The 22,158-nt window shown below is 47.4% G+C and overlaps 1 protein-coding gene across 10 annotated transcripts in view; it reads right to left on the bottom strand.

Annotated features, from left to right (window-relative positions):
• Znf592 (zinc finger protein 592) overlaps positions 1-21,375 on the bottom strand; it is a 55,115-nt gene extending 33,740 nt beyond the window's left edge. The window contains exons 1-4 of one of the 10 annotated variants that reach the window (XM_076545918.1): positions 20,781-20,986; positions 19,463-19,564; positions 5,144-5,267; positions 2,280-2,385 (exon numbers count right to left, since the gene is read on the bottom strand). The gene's annotated coding sequence lies outside the window, so the exon portion shown is untranslated. Of the gene's footprint in view, positions 1-2,279; positions 2,386-3,263; positions 3,868-4,947; positions 5,108-5,143; positions 5,268-5,333; positions 5,394-19,462; positions 20,987-21,273 lie in introns of those variants that run through there. The other 9 variants (XM_042278751.2, XM_076545933.1, XM_076545939.1 and 6 more) reach the window with 9 other exon arrangements.
• Positions 21,376-22,158: the final 783 nt, after the last annotated feature.

Raw genomic sequence — 22,158 nt, 5'->3', positions numbered from 1 at the left:
CTTCTTCCCTCCCTCCCTCAGTCCCCTTTCTTCTCTCCAGAGATCTGGGTGGCCTCTCACCATAACTGCCCAGCCCTAAGGGCAGTCAGCCTCCACTCTAACCTTAATCTGCAGGAAAGTGATCCCAGCTAAGGCAGACTCTCCCCAACAACCCCTCACAGCTCCAGACACAGCATCCAACCAGCTGTATTTACCAGTGTACCCACTGTGATGCTCCTGTTGATCTAAGAGAGGAGTTCTCAACCTACGGGTCTCGATCCCTTCACAGGGGTCAACTATCAGATACCCTGCATATCCGATATTTATATTACAATCCATAACAGTAGCAAAATTAGTTATGAAGTAGTAATGAAAATAATTTTAGAGCTGGAGGTCACCACAACATGAGGATATGTACTCAAGGGTAAAGGGTCACAACATTAAGAAGGCTGAGAACCACTGATCTAAGGGAATATCGGAGAATATGTCCAATGGCACATCACCTTTTTATCATCAGACAAAATGGAATAGTAAGAGTCCTTTTGTTAGTGGATGTATAGGCATGAATCCTTTGGTCCCAACTACTCAGAAAGCTGAGGCAGGAAGATTACTTGAGCCCAGGAGTTTGAAGCTAGCCTGAGTAAAATAGCGAAATCCTATATTTAAAAAAATAAAAAAGCCCCTGTCTTCCTTTTGTTTGTTTGTTTTGTTTTGTTTTTCTGGTTTCTCTGTGTAGCCCTGGCTACCCTGTAACTCACTTTGTAGACCAAGCTGGCCTAGAACTCACAGAGATCCACCTGCCTCTGCCTCCTGAGTGCTAGGCTTAAAGGGGCATACCACCACACCCAGATGCCCTTATCTTTCTTATTTTTTAAAGACATAGTAAAACACTTACAAATATAATGACATGATACATGGGATTTGCCTCAAAATAACAAAGAACAGGAGAAAGAACAGGAGGGCACATCAATGAAACAACTGGCCGTGAACTGCTGAGTGAAGATTTTAATCAAATTATTTTCTACAACATTTCTGTTTCAGGAAAATAGTCCCTTGCCTGGTGGACTCCATGGGTCAAACTAGATAAGCCTGTAAGTTACACCCACAGGACAGGTAATAATAATATGAACAAACAGAAAATAACAACTCTTGGTAAGAATGTGTGAAACCGGAAGCCTTGTGCATTGCTAGAAGGAATATAAAATGGTATTACAGCTGGGCGGTGGTGGCGTACACCTTTAATCCCAGCGTTTGGGAGGTAAAGGCATGTTCTCTGAGTTCGAGGCCAGCCTGGTCTACAGAGGGAGTTCCACTACACTACAGTTCCAGGGCTACACAGAGAAAACCCTGTCTCAAAAAACCAAATAGGTAGGTAGGAGGGTAGGTAGGTAGGTAGATATTGCCACTATGGAAAATTCCTCAAAAAATTTTAAAAAGAACACCAAATGACCCAGACGTCCATTTCTAGGTGTATGGGACAAGCATGGGAATGCAGACCTTTAATGTCAGTATTCAGGAGGCTGATGCAGAAAAGTCAAGTTCAAGGTTTGAGCTACAGAGCAAAACCCTGCCTCAAAATAAACACATACACAACACACACACTACAAGGCCTCAAAATGTCTACATATAACAGTCACAATTACAATACCCAAAGGTGGGGCAACCCAAGCACTTATCAATGAATGAACATATTAACAAAATATAAAATATATAAAAATGGAAGGTTACTCAGCCTGAAAAAGGATGGAGGTTAGGGATATGGCTCAGTGGGAGAGTGCTGGCCTAGCATAGACAGTCTTGTATTCTGTTCACATGATGGAAGGAAGGAAGGAAGGAAGGAGGGAGGGAGGGAGGGAGGGAGGGAGGAAGGAAGGAAGGAAGGAAGGAAGGAAGGAAGGAAGGAAGGAAGGAAGGAAGGAAGGAAGGAAGGAAGGAAGGAAGGAAGGAAGGGGGAGAGACAAGGAACTCTGGACACATACACTACGGACAAACCTTGAAGACAGTGTGATAGAAGCCAGACGTTCCATTTACATGCCGTCCCTAAAGCAGGCAAATCCACAGACAGAAAGAAGAAAGAAGGTGTCCAGGAGCGTGGGGACAGACGGGTTATTAATGGACAGAACTGGGGACGGATGGACAACTGCAAATGTACTTACTGCCGCCACCACCACCGCCGCCGCACATTTAAAAGGAGAGCTGTTGTATTTTACCCCCAAAATGAAACCCAACAAACAATAAAAGCTCTCTTGTAGCCAAACTCAGCTCTTCAAGCCCAGCTCAGGTCAACCTAGACATCATACCTTAGTGAGGTTCTCAAAACAAGGGTGTGGTGAACGCTGCTGGGAGAGTAGAGCTGCGGAGAAAGGAAAAACTACCTAGGCACATGGTCTAGAGTCCAATCACCACCTATGGAAAGAAAGAAACAAAATGCTTTTAAATGGGTTTAAAGATAAATGTTAAAGTAAGGAAAGAATTTAAGAACACTAGAAACAACCATCCCAGTATAAGTACACCTGAGTAAAGCCTCTCAACTCAAAGCTAGTCCCCCAAGGGCGAAACTTCCAGTCCCAGGCCTGCCCCCACCTCTACATAGCATGGTGGTTCAGAGCATAGACTCTGCCTAGATAAAATCCCCCTGACAGCTCACTAGCCATGTAACCTTGAGAGAGCATCTACACCTGGGTTTCTGTTTCCCGTATGTAACATGGAGCTACCGCATAATGAAAGCAGTATTTATGATGTTCTGCCAACCCCGGTGGCAGGCAGGCTTCCCCTCACACCTTCCAGATCACCAACAGGAAGAAGTGCATGCAGAGCGGACAGGAGCAAGCAGTCAGGCAGCTTTGCCCACAGCTCCCCATCCAGTGCTCAGGATGCAGGCCACGGAGGCTGAGGAAGCTCGCCAGGACAGGAGTGGACCACAGGGAAACCACAGGTAGGAGGGCTGAGGAGCAAGCACTAACAACTGATGGGAGCCAAAGAAGGGACGGAACAGCTGGCAGACGGGGTTTCTCTGTCTAACAATCATGGCTATCGTGAAACTCGCTCTGTAGACCAGGCTGGCCTCGAACTCACAGAGATCCACCTGCCTCTGCCTCCCAAGCGCTAGGATTAAAGGCGTGCGTCACCACCGCCCGGCTTACTTAGGTGGATTTTAACTATAGCTGGACCTGAGGGATTACCTTGGGTACTTTGGAAACTGTTGATGCTTGGCTACTACCCCAAGATTTAGATTTATTTGGCCAGTGTTCCGAAACACTAGTCAAAGGTCTATCAGTACTCACGAATGACAGGATTGGAGAAGAGTGTGATAGTACACCTATAATCCCAGCATTCAGAAGGCCGAGGCAGGAAAGTTGAAGATCAGCCTGGGCTACATAGCCGGCTAGACCCTGTGTTTAAAAACAGGAAGGTGATAGAAAGTTGGCTCAGTGGTTACGAGCACTGGCTGCTCTTCCAGAGGACCCAGGTTTGGTTCCCAGTACCAGCATGGTAGCTCACAACTGCCTGTAACTCCAGTTTCAGATCTGACATCCTCTTCTGACCTCTGCAGAGAGCAGGCATACACATATAGGCAAAACACTCATACACGTAAAATAAAATGTAAAAGCCTAAATAAATAATAGCAGTAGTGGTGCACATCTTTATGACAGCGCTTGGGAAGCAGAAGGAGACAGATCTCTGTGGCCAGTCTGGTCTATAGAGCAAGTTCCAAGACAGCCAGGGCTACAGACAGAGAAAATCTGTCTCAAAAATAAATAAATAAACAAATTATAATAAAAAGGAAAATAATCATATATGATGAGGCACACTTGTCATCTGAGCACTTGAAGCAGAGAGAGGAGGATCAGGAGTTCAAGGCCAACCTGGACTATAATGAAACTCTTTAAGAAAATAACTTCTTAGCCGGGCGGTGGTGGCGCACGCCTTTAATCCCAGCACTCGGGAGGCAGAGCCGGGTGGATCTCTGTGAGTTCGAGGCCAGCCTGGGCTACCAAGTGAGCTCCAGGAAAGGCGCAAAGCTACACAGAGAAACCCTGTCTCGAAAAACCAAAAAAAAAAAAAAAAAAAAAAAAAAAAAAAAAAAAGAAAATAACTTCTTTTTTTTTTTTTTTTTTTTTTTTTTTTTTTTTTTTTTTTTTTTTTTTTGGTTTTTCGAGACAGGGTTTCTCTGTGTAGCTTTGCGCCTTTCCTGGAGCTCACTTGGTAGCCCAGGCTGGCCTCGAACTCACAGAGATCCTCCTGCCTCTGCCTCCCGAGTGCTGGGATTAAAGGCGTGCGCCACCACCGCCCGGCCTATAACTTCTTTTTAATAGGGAAAAAAATAACAAAAAAAATTTTTTTAGTGGGGGGAAATGTCCTATCATTGGCCTGGTGATACATGGGAGATGGATGTTGAAACTCACTAAATAGCCTGCCTTTTCTACGCTCTCATTTCCCAAGTGCTATTCCAATAAAGTTGATGACCCCAAACCTTGGAGTTGAACATTTTAAACCAAAGGAAAACCGTTCCTAGAGAAAATTAAGGAAAAGGAAGAAACAGCACAGGAGGACAGCACTCCTTTCCTTCTAAGCACACCAAGCCACAAGCAGACTCTCCCCAAGGAGAGCGGACTGGCTGGGCTGGGAAGCGTCACGTCTCCACGAGGCTGTCACCTTCTGTGAGCTGCCCATTTTAGCTGTCTAGGATCAAAACGCTTATGTTGTAAGTTATTTGCATATTTTCATGTTCAGCTTGTGGGGCACCCTTAAACTTGTTTATGGTTCAGACTATTAGCCAGGCATGGTGGTGTACTCCTTTAGTTCTAGCACTGGGAGGCAGAGACAGGCCGTAGATCTTTGAGTTCGAGGCCAGCCTGGTCTAGAAAGCAAGTTCCAGAAAAGCCAGGGCCACACAGAGAAACCCTGTCTTGGGGGGAAAAGTTTCAATCGTTAAAGGCGTCTGTATGTTTTCTTCTATGCGTGTACCTTGAGACCGTTTGTTTGTTTTTAGAGACAGGTTTTCTCTGTGTAGCTTTGGAGCCTATCCTGGATCTCACTCTGCAGACCAGGCTGGCCTCGAACTCACAGAGGTTCACCTGGCTCTGCCTCCTGAGTTCTAGGATTAAAGGCCTGCGCCACCACCGCCCGACAGACTGCATTTGTCTGTACACCATATGCGCACCTGGTGTCCTTAGAAGCCAAAAGAACAAATGGGATCCCCTGGGACTGAGTTACAAGTTGCCATATGGGTGCTAGGAATTGAACTCTGGTCCTCTGGAAGAGCAGCCAGTACTCCAGACTGAGACCTATTTTTGGGGGGGGGGGGGAAACTTGGTTGTGATAATCATTAGGACAGCTTGTGTGAAACTTACTTGCTACCAAAGAACAATCTGCAACTGGCTGTATGTCTGTCAGATATCCTGTTAGCTTTCCTGAAAGGGTGAAGAGCTTGAATTACTACCAAATTTAATCATATTTCCTTTCTTCCTTTTTCTTTGTTTTTTGTTTTTTCAAGACAGGTTTATTTTCTTATTAAAGGGTTTTGTTGCTCTTGGTTTTTTCTTTTGTTTTTAATAAAACACATCTGTCTAGAAGGGAAAGGGGGGGAGGTTTCATTTCTTTAATTTCTTTTTCTGTTTTCTTCTTGGCTGACCTGGAAGTCACTATATAGCCAGGCTGGCCTCAAACTCACAGAGATCCTCCTGCCTCTGCCTCTCAAGTGCTGGGATTAAAGGTATGTGCCTGGCTATCTCTTTAATACCTAATTAAGTTCCTTCTGCCCTTTCTCACTCTAATCATGCATTTCCCAGCCTGACTTCATCTTTATCTTTTTTTGTTTTGTTTTGTTTTGTTTTTGTTTTTGTTTTTGTTTTTGTTTTTCTAGACAAGGTTTCTCTGTGTAGCTTTGCGCCTTTCCTGGAACTCGCTTTGGAGACCAGGCTGGCCTCGAACTCACAGAGATCCGCCTGCCTCTGCCTCCAGAGTGCTGGGATTAAAGGCATGTGCCACCACCGCCCGGCTTTCATCTTTATCTTAATCTTGACAGGTCAGCTCTTATTTTAGATTCTAAACAGAGATACAGATAGTGTTAATGGAAATGTTGAAGGACACCAGGTACCCCAATTCTACAGAAAGAAACAAGGATTAAATTGTCTGAACTTTTTCCTTTTCACGTTTGGATCTTAACATTTCAAAACAAACGAGGCCAAGTGTTGGCAGCCCGTGCTTGGAATCCCAGCACTCCAGAGGTGGAAGCAAGATGATCAAGAGTTCAAAGCTAGCTTGGGCTCCATGAGATGCTCTCTCAAACAAACAAAACAGAAACTGTAACGTCAAAATTAGGACAAAAACCAGAGGCTGAGGTAAGGGCAGGTATTAGACCTATCGTCCAGTGTGAGTAAGTTCTGAATGTACCTGGTTATTCACTCCAGGATAACCTCGGTGCCTACAGCCATGGGGCTCTGGCCTATTAACCAGAGAGTCTAGGGTGTCCAATAGTCTGGCTGTAGAGAGGGCTAACAGACCTCAGACTTTACTAACCCAGTTTATTGTTTCTTCCAAGCCACTGAAATCACAGACTCTGGGTTTGATGTAAGAAATTTACCATTTACAACACATTACTCTCACATCACAAGAAACTCAGCAGTAGGTGAGCCATGACTAGTACTCAAAGTGCTCAGGCTTCTGCCTCCTTCCAAAGACCAAGATGCCCTTGTACTAAAAGCTCTGAAGCTTCTAATCAGTTTTCCCATTTCCCAGCATGCTCATCTTCCAGGATCCTACTGGATGGCACAAATTTTCCTTCAGTTTGGTACTGAGACATTCACTGTAACTCTTGTCATAATTATGACACACCTTAGTGTGTTGTAAGACCAGGATTAGAAAACATTGTTCTAGAATATCTTTCTAGATTAGAGGTTTTTTTTCAACATCAGAAACACAAAAGCCTGCCAGAGCCAAAGAGATTCCAGGAACTCATTAAATTTAAGCCACTCTACAAATAAATAGGCCCAGAGAGGTGAGGCAATCAGATCAGCAAAGGGATACAAATTGAAATTTTGTTACCTGCAAGGTTCCCAGCATCCCTGGCAAGATCACTAGACCATGCCCTAAGGCCTTCCCATCACAGGGGGTAACCACTGGGTCTCCTTCCAGTGCTGGAGAAAGAGCTTATTTAATCCTGAATCAGCAATTCTCACCCTGGATGGACACTGGAGACACCTGGGGAGGAAGTAGGGATGACCCCAACACCTGGCCCCAGCTCAGCCCACTGGTGTCAGGCTCTGGCTGGGCCTCTGCACTCAAGCCTTCCCTGTCTCTTAAGCACTCTGGCCTACAGTGGTTTCCATTTGCATTTCTCCACGCTGATCACTCTTCCCTCAGACACTTGCACAACCAGTTCTCACCAGCAGATCTCTACAAAGATCTTTTTATCAGTGAGAGTTCTTTATATTTTACTTTAAGACAGTTTTTCTTCAATAGCCCAAGCTGGTCTCCTTTTCTCCTGCCTCAGTCTAAGTTCTAGGCTTGACTTCTCATCCATCCATCCATCCATCCATCCATCCATCCATCCATCCAATTTTATTACGTGTGTGTGTGTGTGTGTGTGTGTGTGTGTGTGTGTGTGAGAGAGAGAGAGAGAGAGAGAGAGAGAGAGAGAGAGAGAGAGAGAGAGAGAGAAGGAATAAGTGGAGATCTGAGGGGAACTCGCAGGAGTCAGCTCTCTCCCCCTACCATGTGGATTCCAGGGGTGGAACTCAGGTCATCAGCTTCTCCGAAAGCTCCTTACCCACTGAGCCAACTCACCAGCCCCAGCTTCTCCATTTAAAATAAGAAGCCCAGGGACTGGAGAGATGGCTCAGTGGTTAAGAGCACTGGCTGCTCTTCCAGAGGACCTGAGTTCAATTCCCAGCACCCACATGGCAGCTCACAGCTGTCTGTAAACTCCAGTTCCAGGGGATCCAATCCCCTCCTCCGGCCGCTGCAGGCACCAGGCTTGTATATGGTGCATAAACACATACACAGGCCAAACATCCTACACATAAAATAATAAAATCTTAGAAGAAACCCAGAGCTGGAGATGTAGCTCAGTAATATGGACTTTGCCTAGTATTTTGGAGACCCAGGCTCAATACCCAGTATCAAAGAGAGAAATCTGTCCCCCAAGTCACCTACCCACCACACCTACTTTTATTTTTCTTTGTATACTTCTCGCCATCTCTCATATTTAGTACTTTCCTGTTTATTGACTCTACGTCCCCAAATCCCTAGGTAATGAGCTCTATGAAGAGAGATTTTAATCATGTTCTCTGTTATGTTCCCAGTGCTCGGTGCCTAGTACACAAGCCTACCTGTACATAACGTGCCACACACACTGGCCAGCACACAGGAGCCTGAGGCAGGAGGATTCAAGTTTGAGGGCAGCCTGAAATACAGAGACCCTATCTTTAAAAAAAAAACCAGTAAACTGACCAGAAGCCTAACAAAAAAGAAACCATACAGAAATAAATAATTTCTATTCAATTTAATCACTTGTGAGTCAGATAATCTGTCCTGAGAAACAAAATCAGAGACAGAAAATGAGGCTGAAAGGAGGTGATGGAACAAAGGGATTTCAGGCAGCACCCTAGGGTGCTACCTACAGAGCCATACATAAAGGATCTCGCCACCTTGAAGCAAACAAAGCACTCTCAGCAGACCAGGAAGGACAGACAGGCTCCTCTGGGTAACAGTCAGAGATGTGACCCACGAGAACACAAGCCCTACTCACCACCACCAGCCACTCAGACGGCCTGTGCTTCCTACTTCCTCTTCACACTTCATCTGCTTCAGAAACTTGTTTGAAACCACCGACATGTTCTAGGTTAGTGCACTGAAACCCGGCAGATGTCATCCCTGTCACCAGGTCTCAGGGACACCATTTGTTCCCTTCCATGTCTGCTGACCCTGTCCTGCTGTCTCGATCCAGACCACTCCGGTCTCTCCCTACAGCATCAGTTTGTGTGACTCCTCTCCAACACTATCTCATCCCATGACCCACTATGTTCAAACAAAACAAACCTAACACAGTTTCTTACTGCCCACCACCTCAGGTTTAAGCAAGGCCAGGCTCTCCAGAAGCCTTAAAATGTAGGCCTAGACCAGGTCTTCCGATCTGATATTGCAGCAGCTGCTCCTTCCCTCCTCAGAACACACAGGACCACTGCCTTCCCTCTACACACCAGAAGAGACAAGACCCACCCTCCACTTCTGTCAGGAGCGTTCTCATTCTCCTCCAAAGGATCTCTTCCTTCTTTTCATCTTCCAGCTCTATGGCACTCCCACCCCATCTGCACAATATGTACACTACACACATGCGCGCACACACACATTTATCCGTTCCATATTAGTTCTACAGTGTGTAGTTCATGACTGTAATTCCATCACCCAGGAGTCAGAGGGAAGAGGGCTGTCATGAACCTGAGGAAGGAGATACTGGTTCATAAAGGGAATCAGAAAGCCTTTCTCAACTGGGGTTCCTACTCCCAAATCAGAAAGTAGAGGGAATATAGTCTCAGTTCTGAAACAAGTGAAAGAGCAGTCCACATGAATAAAAAAAAAAAAAAAGAGGTTTTAAGCAAATGAGAAAAACCAAAGTCTGAAGCAGGAGCAGTGGGGGAGACGGGAGAAGGCAGTTGATGAAAGGCCACTGCAAAGACTTAGACTTTTAAGACTGACTTTATTTTTAATTATGTGTATGTGTATATGTCTGTGTGTGGGTATGTGTACAAGTGTGCAGATACCTGAGGAAGCAAAAACAGGTGCCATATCACCAGGAGCTGGAGTGATGTGTTTGTGAGCCATTCACCATGGGTGCTGGTCTTTGCAAGAACAATATACACTCTTAACTACTGAGCCATCCCTCCAGTCCCCAGGACTTCGATTTTTAATCTATAAAAGAACTTGGGGCAAGGGGTGAGGAATTTTATATTTTAAGAGAGATCTGGCCGGGCAGTAGAAGTGCACGCCTTTAATCCCAGCACTTGGGAGGCAGAGCCAGGCGGATCTCTTTGAGTTCGAGGCCAGCCTGGGCTACAGAGTAAGTTCCAGCAAAGGTGCAAAGCTACCAAGAGAAACCCTGTCTCGAAAAACCAAAAAAAAAAAAAAAAGGCTGGAGAGATGGCTCAGTGGTTAAGAGGACTGTTTACCCTTCCAGAGGTCCTGAGTTCAATTCCCAGCAACCACATGGTGGCTCACAACCATCTGTAATAGACCTGATGCCCTCTACTGGCATGCAGGCATACATGCAGACAGAACACTGTATACATAATCAAGAAATAAATCTTTAAAAAGAAGGAAGGAAACTGGGGGGAAATAATATAATTCCACCTCTATTTGAAATCCCTCATACTCAACTCAGTGTCAGACACACTTTACCCTATGACCCAACCAACAGAGGACCAGATAAGCCTGGTATTGGAAGAACAAAAAAAAGGTAGCTCAAAAGCTAGGGACTCTGATAGCCATGAAAGTTTCTAGCAAAGTCTGGTAGCCTTATTTCCTATAGTAGGCACCTACTAAATGCCAAACCTTGCGTCAAAACAAGCTGATCCTGTCCATGTGAGGAAACCTATAATCCTACCACTTGAAAGGTAGAGGCAGAACCTAGAATTCCAAACCAATCTCAGTTCCATAACAAGTTCAAGGCTAACCTGCACTACATGAGACCTTATTTCATACACCAAGATCAAAGTCTCTTTAAGGGCTAGAAGATGGCTCACTGGATGAGAGCAGTGGCTGCTCTTCTAGAGGATCTGGGTTTGATTCCCAAACCCCACAGAGCAGCTCACAGCCATCTCTAACTGCAGTCCCAAGGTGGGGGGGGGGTGCACATCTAACACCCTCTTCTCCACAGGTACTTCACAGACACACATGCAGGCAAAACACCCATAAATTAATTAAGAAGGGGGAAATGTCTTTAAAAGGTTTCTTTCGTTACCCTCAATTCTCTCCTGCCATGCAGAAGTGTGTCACTTCGGAGTCCTTGCCCTAAATGCCTGCCTAGGCTTCCCCTCAGTCAAACTAATTCCTGATAATTAACTTACCATTTGTTGATAAACTACAAGGAGTATAACCCCTCCCAGGAGGTGTAAATAAATGTTAAAAGCCTCTCTAGGTTAGGAATGAAAAGATAATGGCTATAGGCATGGAATGCAATGAGTCGGGACACTTCTTTTGTGGACAGGGTTCCCTCTGGAAGAGTACAGGGGTCAGTGGTGGCAGGGGAATGAATATGTGGCCAGTGACAGTGCAATGTTCTAAAGTCCAAAAGGCCCTGAATTAAATCCTCAGCACCAAAAAACAATTAAAGTGGGATGGAGTAGGGGAACAAGTGATGGAAAATGAAATTACACAACTGCCACCATCTCCTTCCAAATGCTGTCACTCTATCTTGGGTGCCAAGAAAGTTCCTGAGAGGTAACCCCAGCCACCTCAAATGAGTAGCACATAACCACCACCCACAAAGAAAAGCCCCCTTAAGATACTTCTGGCCAGCCAGGCATGGTGGCACACACCTTTAATCCCAGCACTTGGGAGGCAGAGGCAGGATCTCTGAATTTGAGGCCAGCCTGGTCTACAAAGAGAGATTCAGGGCAGCCAGAGCTACGCAGAGAAACCCTATTTTGAAAAAACAAAAAAAGACACTTCTGGTCTAGAAGCAAATTGTTCTGTAATTGCTTGCAGTGGGAGGGAGAGCTCCTAAAGGCAAAGTTCATCTCACATGATTCTTTTATGTCCTACAAAGTACAGTGCTCTGGGCTGGGCCAATGGTAAACCTTTCATACTTGGCTGTACACTGCCTGGCAATGATGTATAGGTGCACAAAAAAAAAAACATGCAGGATTTTAAATACAAGTAAAGCATTCTTTGTTCCAGGTGTGATACCAGGATCAGGGAGGCTGAGGCACAAGGACTGCAAATTCAAGGACAGCCAAGGTTGCACAGCAATTTTCAAGCCACCTGGGGCTACAGAGTGAGACTTTGTCTCAAACTAATGAAGAAGCTGGGCACATGATGCATGCATATAATGCCAGCACATGAAGGTAGAGGCAAGAGAATCAGATGTTCCAGACTGGTATACACTACATGGAGATTTGAGGCCAGCCCAGGCAATATGAGGCCCTGTCTCAAAAAACAAAAAACTAACGGGGCATGCTTGTGCGGACCTTTAATCCAAGCACTTGAAGGCAGAGGCAGGTGGATCTGGATCTCTGTGAGTTCCAGGTCAGAGTCTGAGGCCAGCCAGGGATACATAGACTGACTCTACCTCAAAAAACAAAATATGCAAACACACATCACAACAGGTCAATGCAGGAAGCCCTCCCAGAAGAATCTAAACAGCAACTCCCCGCCCACTCCTGGGCTTCTCTCTCCTCTAGAATGACTTAGCTTTGTTTTCAGACCTTGGGACAGCATGGGTTGTAGTTACAACTGACCCATCTCTTCAGAGGTCATTGCTACAGTCTCACTTTGCCCTTTGCCTTGCACAAGTGAACAACGTTGACTTGATAAACTGAATTGGCAGAAAGGAGAATGTTGTAAACTGCAGCAAATGAGGGTGTCAACAGGAACCACAGTCAATTCCAATGGCCCCCACTAAGGTAGTGTGGATAAACTATCCCTGTGTCCAAAGACTGCAGAGAGGAAGGAATAGTGCCCACCTCACCCTCAAGAGTGTCAAGCCTCCAGAAAGAGAGATACCCTAGGAATGCACCTTAAACTTACACATGGATCTAACTCCTTTCCTTTGCAGTCTCTTGAGCTCTAAACTGTACCCTCAAGACTTTTGGCATTTTCCATGTGGATGTGTGGGAGACTGCCTGAACCATACTGAAACCAGGCCACACCAGAAACAAACTGATTTCTTTAGAAGCCGGGTGTGGTGGCACATGCCTTTAATCCTAATACTTGAGAAGCAGAGGCAGGTGGATCTCTTCCCAGCCAGCCTAGTCTACAGAGCGAGTTCCAGGGCAGCCACAACTATACTGAGAAACCTTGTCTCCAAAAACAACACACGCGCACACGCAAAAGCAATCAAGCTGGGTAACTGGGTGTGGCAGTGCCTGTCTAATTCTAGCACATAGGAGGGGGTTTGGGATTTCAGAGTTCCAGGTTAGCCTGTAATCCCAGGACTCAGAGAGCTTAAGCAGAATGATTTTGAGTTGAAGCTACACTAGACTACAAGATCCTCCCTCCCCACCCCACTCCCCAAAAAGAAACCCAAATCAGGTTCACACTCTACTCACTATCCCAGGCTCTCTGGATTCAAGGACTACCCTGACCAGAGGTGCTAGCCTAACGACCCTGGAACAAGGCAAGCCATCTCAAAGCACCTAAAGGCAACTTTCCTTCAGCATGGCCCCGTCAATCCCAACATCATACTTCTTTTATAAGGTACAGCTGTAGTCAGTTTCAGTTTTTGCTACATGGCCCTCAGTGTTTGTCTCCAAAAAGTAGACTTTTATTTGTTTGTTTGTTTGTTTTTGTGAAGATAGGACATTAAAACTTTTATAAGATTCAAATCTTATAAAAGGAAGAAAATACAAAGAATAAAGTTTAAAAACTAGGGCTGGAGAGATGGCTCAGCAGTTAAGAGTACCAGCTGCTCTTCCTGAGGTCCTGAGTTCAATTCCCATTGCCCACATGGTGGCTCACAACCATCTATAATGGGATCCAACGCCCTCCTCTGATGAGCAGAGGAACATGCAGACAGCACACTCATACATAAATAAATAAATCTTTAAATAAGATTCACCTAAAAAAAATTTAAACTACATACACATATACATACATTCCTATGAAGCACTTAAAAAAATGTTCTAACTACATTCACTCCACTCAGAGGCAAGAGTTCATAGAAAACTGTCCTTCAGAGGGGAAGCCATCATGCTGAGTTAGCCCTGGTACAGCTCTTGCCTTCTCTGCATGAGTCTCTGCATGAGTCTCTGCATGAGTCTCTGCATGAGTCTCTGCATGAGTCTCTGCATGCATCTAGATTTTTTGTGAAAGATCTAAGGATCTTTCACAAAAAATCTGGACTACTAAAAATAATTTCAGTTAAAAAAAATAAAAACTAGGTATGGTAGAACACACCTTTAATCCCAGGACATGGGAGGCAGAGACAGGCGGATCTCCTCTACATTTGAGGCCAGGCTGCACTACCTAGTGAGTTCTGGACAGCCAGGGCTATGTAGAGACCCTCTGTCTCACAAAATTAAAATAAAATACAATGAACATCTTAGAGTTTCAGGATCTTCCGGGCCCAATAACTCTGGAACTTCTCAAATCCGCTGTAAGCTAAGCCATGCAGGCTTCACACACACACTGACTTGAGATCGGGAGTAGCTGGCTCCTGGCCAGGAACACACATCCTCCTCTTCACTCAACCTTGTGAGTCTTTTGACGACCACAAACAGACATCACACCCGGTCTTGTCTACTGGAGCATGCTAATAATGGAGGGCCACCATGACCTCTTGATATAACACCTTCAGTTTCCAAAAGGCAGACAGTAAAGGACTTAACTAAAGTCACACACTAAACAGGATAATCCAAACATCAATTGGCAACACCAAACTTGAAATGAGGTCATTTACTTTTCTGGAAGGCATAAAATTATGCATTGGATAAATTATATCAAAATATGCTTCCCTGCTATCAAAATAAAAGCAACTTGGTTGAAAAAAAAACTTTCTTAAGTGTAATTTTCTTTTTTTTTTTTTTTTTTTTTTTTTTTTTGGTTTTTCGAGACAGGGTTTCTCTGTGTAGCTTTGCGCCTTTCCTGGAGCTCACTTGGTAGCCCAGGCTGGCCTCGAACTCACAGAGATCCGCCTGGCTCTGCCTCCCGAGTGCTGGGATTAAAGGCGTGCGCCACCACCGCCCGGCCTAAGTGTAATTTTCTAATGGATATCATATTCTACACTCCTAGAGCAAGCAATAGACCAGATGCCCACCAATAGAAAGACTTAGGTTTTAGGTATATGAAACTATTCTACCTCAAGGAAAACATTTTTCAGAATTCTTTACCTTTCAGAATGTTCCTATTTTTATAAGAGAAAGTTAAACAAAAATAGGGATGGAAATAAAGATCTAATACAAATATCAAAAGGGCTGAGAGATGGAACTAACTGGGAGAACACTTGCTTACCATGCACAAAGGACCTGGGTTCAATGCCCAGTATAGCAAACAACAAATCGAATATCAAATATTAAGCTGGGTGTGGCCAAGCCTGTAATCCTAGCACTTGGGAGACAGGAAGATGAGTTCAAGGCTAGCCTTGGCTAGATGAAACCCTGTATTAAGTAACAACAACAGGGCTGGAGAGATGGCTCAGAGGTTAAGAGCACTGAATGCTCTTCCAGAGGTCCTGAGTTCAATTCCCAGCACCCACATGGTGGCTCACAACCATCTGTAACGAGATCTGCACCCTCTTCTGTATACATAGTAAATAAATAAATCTTTAAGAAAAAAAGAAACAACAGCCAAGTTGGTGGGGAGGAGGACTAGGGGGATGGGAGGGTGTTCTTGGTTTTTAGGAACAAGAGAAATGGCTGGGCAGTGGTAGTGAGTGACTTTAGTTCCAACATCAAGGCAGAGGTAAATGGATCTCTGAGTTCAAGGCCAGCCTGGTCTATAGAGTGAGTTCTAGGACAGCCAGGGCTACACAAAAAACCCTGTCTCAAAAGAGCAAAACAAAAAAGAAACAATTTTAAATGTTAGTATAGTTCTGAATATAAGACTTATCAGCAAGCTTTATTTCCTCTGAATTCCTATCTGCATCTCCTAATTTTTCTTCATGAATATATATATACATATATATAATTATTTTAGAGATTATTTGACAAGGATTTCATTTTAAGTACATGTGTATATTCGTGTATCTAAGTGTAGGTATGTGTACATGAGTTCAGGTGCCTACGAAGGCCAGAAGAGAGTGTCAGATCAGCTTAAGCTGGAATTACAGGTGTGCTGAGCCTCCTGGTATGGATATGGAAACTGAACTCAGGTCCTCTATAAGAACAGTAAATGCATGTTGGATGATGGTGTTGCACGCCTTTAATCCCAGCACTCGGGAGGCAGAAGCAGATCTCTGTGAGTTCAAAGCCTGCCTGGTCTACAGAGCAAGTTCCAGGACAGCCAAAGCTACAAAAGAAACCCTATCTCAAAAGAGAGAGAGAGAGAGAGAGAGAGACCAAGACCCTGCCTAAAAAAAAGGAAAAAAAAAAAAACAAAAGAACAGTAAGTATTCTTAACTACTGAGCCATCCCTGCAGCCCCAAGTTTTAAAGTTTTAAAAGGAAAAATCCATCTACAGTCTGGGTTACTCCTTGAACAATTCCAACGCATATACCCATACTACTTCTTAGCCCAAGACTACCCACACAACACAGAATTTTCATATTCTTTCTCTGCTAACTTAGTTCTAAAAAAAATCTCTCCCATCAATTTTCCTTTCTTTCTAAAATTTATTTAACTTTTGTTTTTTGGGTAAGAAAAGGTCTCATGTCAGCCAGGCTAGCCTCAAACTCAGTATAAACCTGAACTTGTCAATTTTTTTTTTAAAGTTATTCTTCCTCTTTCTTAAGTTTCACAAGCACAGGATCCCACCCAAATAACACAGCACTGCTCACTCACTCTATCAATAATATCAACTATATAGAGTAGTGCCGAAGAAAGACTCATGTATGTTCATGTCCATGAAGCCTGAAAAAAACATGGGAATTGAGGGAGTTTGTAAGTTGCCCTAGCACCAACCAGAAAGGGGAAGAGCAGCGGGAACAATGGCCAGAGGGTAGAAACATCTGTCATTCTACAGTTCCATTTGTATGGTCAGTTAATGGTGTAGGTTTACTCATCAGTCCCCTCCGAGTTTACTGAATGAGTCAGTCGCCCTGAATCAGCTGAAAACCTCACTAAACTCAAGTTTTGGTCTCCAAGTGTAGGAAGTGACACTGAAGCCCAGGGTCCCCACAGAGACGAAGCTGCCCCAGAATGACATTGCTCTCCAGCTGCAACATAAAATGCATGAGTTGTATCTAATACTCTCTAATACTCTCTGTCACATCGCCATGGCTTACAGACTAAAATACAAACTTCTTGACCTGTGTCTCATAGAGCCCTGTCTTCCAGCCTCATCTCCAAACAATGAGCCCTCTAACAGTTGAATGCTTTCATATTCAGGGCACTAGATAGACTGTTTCAGTCTTACTAACCTGCAAAACTCCTATGTAACATGAATCTTAGACGGTCTTATTAATAAAAACAAACCTGAGCCAGGTGTTGGGGTGAACACTGGAAGATCAGAGAAGCAGAACAAGCCACATTCAACCTCACCTTGCCAATTCCTCACCTGATCTTGTTTCCTCAGACTAAAAGGCTATGAATCCTCATCTGAATGAATCTCAGCTGAACTGTGCTGCTGAAAGCTAAAAGCCAAAAAAAGGCTCTAGTTCCTGGTCCTCACGCCTTATATACCTTTCTGCTTCCTGCCATCACTTCCTGGGATTAAAGGCATGTGTCACCACACTTGGCTGTTTCCAGTGTGGCCTTGAACTCAGAGATCCAGATGGATCTCTGCCTCCAGAATGCTAGGATTAAAGGCGTGTGCTACCACTGCCTAAACCGGTGTTTAATATAGTGGCTGTTCTGTTCTCTGACCCCCAGATAAGTTTACTGGGGTGCACAATGTATCACCCTCTAAAGCTCAGTTCAGAAGTCACCTCCTCCGGCATTTCTAGGACCTCACATACCCCAGCTAACTTCAAAGACTACATTGCTGGCCTTCCTCCTTTCTTCTACCTTCCAAGTGCTAGGACTACAGGACTAGGCCGCCATAATGCGCCCCCAATAGCTCATTAGCCACCGCTATATCAGAGAATTTAAATAGCTATCATAATCCATCTGTTAAAATAATTTCCTTTTCCTGGACACTCTACTAAAAGAAAATGGTATCTAACAGTTCTCACTTTGTAAGTTCTAGCGCAGTATCAAAGCATGAAATGAGATATCAATGTTGAATGATTGATCATATGGAAACAGCACTGGCACTAAGTTAAGAGGAAAGAAGAGGGAAAGGAGATAGTTACACAAAATTCAAAAACTGAATACCACCAGGCGGTGGAGGTGGTGGTGGCGGCAGCGCACGCCTTTAACCCCAGCACTTGGGAGGCAAGAGGCAGGAGGATCTCTGAGCTGGAAGTCAGCCTGGTCTACAGAGAGAGTTGCAGGACCGCCAGGGCTACAGAGAAACCCTGTCTTGAAACAAACAAAAGACCTGAATTATCTATTTAATCTTATTCAAAATAGCCACAGTATAGCTGAGAAGCAGCAGGATTTTTTTAGTTATGGAAACTAATATTACTGAACAAGTGCTAACCTTTATATAGCTCAACTCTGTCTGACTTTATGACATAGACACTTGCACTGAAGATGAGGAAACTGAGGCGGGAGCAAGTTAAACAGAACAGGTGTGTGAAGTAAAATTAAAGTCCTGTCGTCTGACTTCAAAACCAGCGAGCGCTGGAAAGAGGCTGCAATAGGCAGCCGGGTTTCAATCCAGCTGGGTTACACTCCTAACTGTGGACACATCACCTCACCTCTGGGCTTGTTTCCCTGTCAAATGCACGTGAGAATCGTGTCTCCTAGGGTGTACAGATTAGTCGGTAATGTAGACAAAAATCATTCCAACAGCTTCTCCCACCTAGCACACACTCAGAAATGCTACTTCGTTTTCCCTTCCTAAAAGCTGGGTAAAGAACTTAGAGGAAAAGAAAAACCGAACGCACAGAGGCAAGGCGGTCCCACACACTTGAGATCTTTTAAACAGAGAAATCCTTGCCTTATCTCAAAGTCAGAACAGAACCCTGGCCAGAGGCCTTATAAAATGCAAATACTCCTAATTACCCTACGCTAAGATCCAGCCTAAAGAGGGTGAGCGTCCCACACCCCAGGCCTGGGTGAGCAGACCAGCCCGGCTCTCCACAGACTTTTCTCTCCCCTTTCTTTCTTCCTCTAGCCCATGAACCTCTCTCTTTCACTTCCTCCAAGTTGCCAAGCTGAGTGCTGTTCCACACATGGTTAGTTAACTCTTAAGCCTTCTTTGGGTCGTGACCTATGGTGCTTTCTCCGGGAAGCCTTCCCTGAGCCCCTAACTCAAATCATTCTCTTTCCCCATCCTCTCTGTCCCTTGAACTCGCCAGAGCGTATAACTTTTATATCACCATTTCCTTCAGAGTTTTGTTCCAAAGACTCATCTGGGGCCAGGTGGAGCTCAGAGGCAGAGTCTATGCTGAGCAAGTGAGGCCCTAGGGTTGATTTCCCCCACTGCAAAAACAGACTCAAAACACACACACACACACACACACACACACACACACACACACACACACACACACACACACGGGAGAGAGACAGAGAGACAGAGAGAGAGAGACAGAGAGACAGAGAGAGTCCTTCCTACCTACCTTCTGAGGGCCCTGCCATTGTGATGTTAATTAAATTCTCTCTGAGCCCAGGGGTGCTGGTGTTTAGGTGTCCCAGCATTCAAGAGGCTGAGGCAGGAAGATCTAGACAAGTCAGTCAAGAAGACATAGTTAAACTGTATATACAAAGAGTAAAACAAAAGCCACCCACCCTTTCCTCAGATTCTCCTTCCCTCTCTTCTTTCTGCCCTCAGTATTAAGTAGACAGAACATATTTATTAGACACCACTTACGGTCTTCCCACATACTGGAAAGAAACGCGACAAGGGCAGTTATTTTTCATAGCTTTGCTCACCACAGCGAAAGCATATATTTATTGACAAACACTTTCTTTATTACTAGACTTTGTCTCACAGCTAAGATTCCAGCACTAAAATAATGGTGTCTTTCTGGTTGACACAGCATCTCCAAAACCTACTTTAGTCATGGCCCATACTATAAGTGCTCAGAAAAAATTTTTTTTGCAGTTAGGCATGGTTGCCTGAAGTCCCAACTACTGGGGAGGTGAAGACCTGAGCCTGATGGCCAACCTGGCTAAAAGGCGAGATGGGGGAGGGGTAATTGCTAAATGAACCAAAGCCACCGTCATTGGAACAGCAGAAAATGGTAAAAAAAAAAAAAAAAAAAAAAAAGGCTTCAGCACCAGGCTTCCCCGGCTCTTTCCCCGTGTAAATGGACCTGTCAGGTTAGCAAACATCCCACTGAGCGCACCCATCCTCCGGCCAAGCACACTGTGTTTCAGCCAGTGTACACCTGACACAAGCCCCCCGCCCCCGGCCCCCCAGAACCTACACCAACACAGACCTGGGGCTAAGTGGGCAAACCCTGGTCCCAACCCCTTTTTACCCACCCGAGTCCCCCTCTCCTCCCGAGGAAGGAACCATCGAGGCTAGTCCCGGCGGCTACAAAAACATGCTCCCTGGGTGGGCCTGGGGGTTGATTCCCAGCCCGGACTTTTAAATGTCACCTCTGGCCTGCTCGTAAAAAAGAGTTAAAAAGCCCTCACCACCTCCAAGGATCCTCCAGAGCAGGCACACCTAAGGTCACCCGGACCCCTCCCCCTCGCCGACGCCGAGCCAAGGCCAGGAGGCCATCTGTCCAGCAGACGCTCCCCTGTCCTCCCCCCCGGGTCCCGCGGAGCCTGTCCCCCTCGACCCCAGGCTGGCAGGAAGCGTTCCCCGCGGAGAGAGAAATCCAACCCCGATCAACAGGCCTGGTCACCCCCCGCCCTCCCCGCGGACCCCAACTCTGGAGGAGGAAGCCCTGCCTGCCCCGGGGAAGAGACCTCCCCGGGGGTCACCCCTTGGGCGGAGCGGAGGGGGTGACCGAGGAGGGCCGCCGCCGCTCCAAGGGTCCTGCCCCCGGGACGGCGCCCGGTCCTGGCGCGGCGGGGACCGCGGAGCTGACAGGGCGTCCCAGCTGCGCGCAGGGCACCGTTATCCCAGCCCGGGCCGGGCCGGGGGCTCGGCGGGCGGCCGGGCGCCTGTCGCGCGCGGGACGACAGCGGCGTGCCCGGGCCGCCCCCCCTGAGCGGCGAGCGGCGGGCGGCGGCGGAAGGGGCCGGCGACCCGGGCCGGGGGCGGGGTGGGGTGGCGGCCGGGGCCCGCCTGGCGGCGGTCGGGGGAAGTGGCTGCCGCCTCGGGCGGCGGGCAGGGTCCGCCAGGCTGCAGGGCCGGGCCGCGCGCGCGCGGGGCGCGGGCTCCGAGCCCGCTCTCCTCAGACTCCCCTGCCGGAGCTGGAGCGGCTGGGGCGGTGGCCTCGCCCTGTCCGGGCGGCGCGGGGGGGGCGCTTACCTGGCGGCGGCGGCGGCGGCGGCAGCGGCAGGCCCCGGGCTCGGCCGCGCGCGTCCCCAGCGCCGGCTGCGGGAGCCACAACATGGCGACGGCGGTGGCGGGCGGGGCTGCGGCTCCGGGGGCGGAGCGGGGGCGGGAGCCGGGCTGGCGGCGGGACCTGGCTGAGGCCGCGGGGTGGGGAGGGCGGACGGGCGGAAGGCGACTCGGGCCTGGGCACCGGCCAGGGCGGTGCGGCGGAGGAGCTGCCCCGGCCCCGGCCCCGGCCCGGCCCGGCCCGGCCTCGCGCCTTCCGCCTCCCGTCTCAGGCGAGCGCAACCCTGGCGACGACGCCGCTGCCGCCGCCGCGAGGAGGGGCGGGGCGGGGACGGCGCTTCCCCTGGGCTCGACCCGGGGACTCCGACCTGGGCTGGCTCCCGCCGCCCTCCGCGCGCGCGGCCCGACACCCGGGGGCTGCAGCGGCCCGCGCCCGCGGCCTCTCCCGGCCGCCTGGGCCCGGGGAGCTCGGACGCGCCTCTGAGGCCTCGGTGCGGCCCAGGCCGCCCGCTAGAGGGACGAGTGGTGCCTGGGCGGCTGCGGGCCGGACGGACGGCGAGCGCCTCTGGAGCCCGGACGACGTCGTCTTCGCCTAGACCTGGCCGAGCCGGGCCTGGCCACGGCTGTTAAGTGAAAGGAAGCAGGGGTGGCGTGGGCCTGGGCACTCGGGTGCGCCCTAGATGGCTGGTGATCGCAGGATCTCAGGACATGCTCGCGGGCTTTGGAGGCGTGGGGCGCTCAGACATGTTGCCTCCGGGAGAACCGAGGGACGGACGCGCGGGGAGCGGAGTCGGGGGGCTGCTGACCTCTCGGGGTGGTCTTAACGGGGGAAGCAAAGACTGCAGGGCAAGA

The sequence above is a fragment of the Peromyscus maniculatus genome, chromosome 1 (genome assembly GCF_049852395.1).
Source record: "Peromyscus maniculatus bairdii isolate BWxNUB_F1_BW_parent chromosome 1, HU_Pman_BW_mat_3.1, whole genome shotgun sequence".
NCBI classification, from domain to species: Eukaryota; Metazoa; Chordata; class Mammalia; order Rodentia; family Cricetidae; genus Peromyscus; species Peromyscus maniculatus.
This window is presented reverse-complemented; position numbering and strand designations above follow the sequence as displayed.